Source organism: Propithecus coquereli, unplaced genomic scaffold, assembly GCF_000956105.1.
Source record: "Propithecus coquereli isolate 6110/MARCELLA unplaced genomic scaffold, Pcoq_1.0 Scaffold34, whole genome shotgun sequence".
NCBI lineage: Eukaryota > Metazoa > Chordata > Mammalia > Primates > Indriidae > Propithecus > Propithecus coquereli.
In genome coordinates this window covers 6,774,673-6,777,707 of record NW_012149063.1, presented here as the reverse complement: position 1 = coordinate 6,777,707, position 3,035 = coordinate 6,774,673, and positions in this window count along the sequence as shown.

Below are 3,035 nucleotides of genomic sequence, written 5' to 3'. Positions count from 1 at the left end.
AGGAGATTGGCTATACTGAGGAAAGGATATTTAAAGAGGATGAGATTGAATCATGAATATAACTTAGAAGCACTCTAGTATTTTTTTTTAGTATCAAGTAATGATCTTTTGGTGACATAAAAATGAGTACAGCAGAGAAATAAGAAAAATAAAAACTAAGTGAAGAGTTTTAAAAGAAAGAAGTAAGACAAATGAAACTAGGTTACAGGTATAGTTGAGGAAGTTTGTTGTGAAAAATTCTTGTTATATGTATTTCTGTATTAGTAAGATATAGATTAGTGGATTGTTAAGGATTTCAGCAGTGTTAGAAGAAATCAGATATCTTGCTTTTGAGTCTTCTCCAAAGTAAATAGCATAGACTTCTTAAAGAAGTTTGAAATCTCGTAAAAAGATTTTAAGTTTTGTTTTCTAGAAAAGTTGAGAATTCTAAGAATGTTCCATATAGATAACCAGCTATATACCTAGTATCTAAACGTTTTTTCCTCCTTTAATGTTGGTGATAGTTAATGTGTTTTTAGGATTACAAGTAAATATTTTTGTACCTATCTGTAGATTCATCTTAATCAAATTTGTAGTTAAAAGATTTGATTTGTATCCAAAGCTCGTGATAGCATTTAGTTGAGTTTCATCACATTTCCTTTATAACTTGCACTTTGACATGGCGCAGATCAGAACCAGATCTCCCAAAGAAGCACGCTTTCTTCACTTACTCAGTTATCAGTGAAGCCTCTGTTCACTTATCATTTGCCAGCTCTATTTGAGAATTAAGTCCTCTCACTCATGATTAATCGATGTTGCTGTATTAGAATTTCAGATTGATGTTTATCTCTAGTTGTCTCTGTATAATGTTCTCAAAGCTCCTTTGTAACAACTCTGTCTCCTCTCATTCAGAGTCAGAGAAAAATCCCTTCTTTTCCTGCTTGTTATATTTTTCTGATTGGTTTATTTAAATTTACTTAATGCACTTTGTATTTTACCAGAGACTTGAGAAATGTTGACTGTTTCTAATGGCAAACTGCTTTAGCTGGGAAAATTCATCTCAATTTATTTTAAGTTGATAAAAATATACTATGGTGATAGAATAAAAGAGGTAGGTTTGACTTTTGAGTGACTTTTTTGTCCTCTAACTGGTTTGAGGTCCCTTATAAAAACTGACAATTCTTGAATAGTTTTCGTGGTCTGTGAATACCCCAAACCATTTGTTAAAAGCATCAGTGAAAAGTCTCGTGTTGCAAATAGGAAATATAAAAAAGAAGGAACGCACTTGACCACCCAGGCAGCACTTCACAGAGTTCTCCAACCACACATATGATCCAGTCCTTGGCTTTGTAGGTCTAGGGACTGATTTATTTATTTATTTTTTTAAGCTCAGCGATGCTGTGTGTGTAACACTTTCCAAACTTCTAAGTATCTAATTTATAAATTGGAATACTTTAGATTCTTCATATGTATAATGAAGATAATACTAATGTATAGATTGAATGGCCAAGTGTGGAAAGACTGAGGAGAGTTCCAGATATAAGCCACTCAATAAATGCCAATTCCTATATAGTTCCCTTTAACATCACCTAAAAGTAAGCACCGATCTTTATGTATTACACACAAGAAAATTACAGAGCATGTTTTTCTGTTACTTTACGTATCCTGCAAAAGAAATGTTTAAATTTTTTAATGTTGCTAAAGAATACTCTAAATGCGTGCCAGGCTTGTGGTGTGTGCCTGTAATCCCAGCCACTTGCGAGGCTATGGTGGGAGGATCACTTGAGTCTGGGAGTTCAAGACCAGCTTGGGCGATATAGTGAGACCCCCATCTCAAAAAAAAATTCTGAATGAGAAAATTTAGGGATTGAGTGATAAATGTTGACATTTTGCTAATAACATGCCAGGACTTCATGTAAATCATTGAATTTTCCAACAGAAAATGGTCATTGGAAAATATCTCACTATTCTGTTAAGTCACAAGTTACTGAGAAGCAGAAAGATTAAGTAGCTTACCCGAGATCACACAGCTAGATTAAGTAATGTTAACCCCAGAATGACAAGTCATGAAATAATATGCTGTGTTTTAAAAATTAATTTATGAATTATTTGTAAGTTGGAATTAATTTTCTCACAGAAACTTACGATTACACTTTCAGAATAGCCACAAAATTCTATTCAACACAATGTTATCGAAATACCATAGGGGGTCTTGGACTCCCAAGAAAGAAGAGACAAAGAAAGGGTAATGAAGTCCAAACATCTCAGTTTAACAACTGGTAATCTCACCACAGCCTACTTCTTTAGTTTTCTCTCCCATTACTCATTTTCTTGTATACATACAGAGAAATTAAATTTCTTAACCAAAATTGCATTGCTAGTTATTTCCTGTCAAAAAAAAAAAAAAGTTTCCATAATTCTAAAACCAGCATAGTATAGCATTATTTACATTGAGTGACCCGTGTTGTCCTTAATGAATGTAAAAGTTCAGAGAGTAGAATGAAAATCCCATCAGCCTTGGTCAAATAAACTTGAAATTTTTCGGCAATTCATGATTGCGCTGTTTAAAAAAAAATTTTTTTTTAGCTAGATTTTGTAAACCAAATTTTCCCATTAAGTCCAGCCTAGTATACCCATGAGCAGTTTCTTTAAAAAATAAATGATTGTATACCCCCATAATATTCTGAAATAAAATTTTTTTAAAGGTAAAAAGAGAAAAAAAAGGATAAGTAGAGATGAGAAACCAAACATCCTTTTGATTCTCTTATTTTTTTCACCTATTCTCTCTTCTCCAAATTATTAGGACCATAGAATCATAAAGGAGTATTCATTGTAAAGAAATGAGAATATTGAGTCTTCATAAATTGTATATGTACATTAGAATTTTAAAGATGTTGGTTAGAGATGATATCAATATATAAACTGCATATGAAAAATTTGTTAATGCTTAAGATGACCACATTTCACAATTGCACAGGACATATTATTTCAGAAACTATGATAAAAGACTGGTTCCCAAAGATGAGAAGGCAAATTATTTTCTATGATCCAAAGAA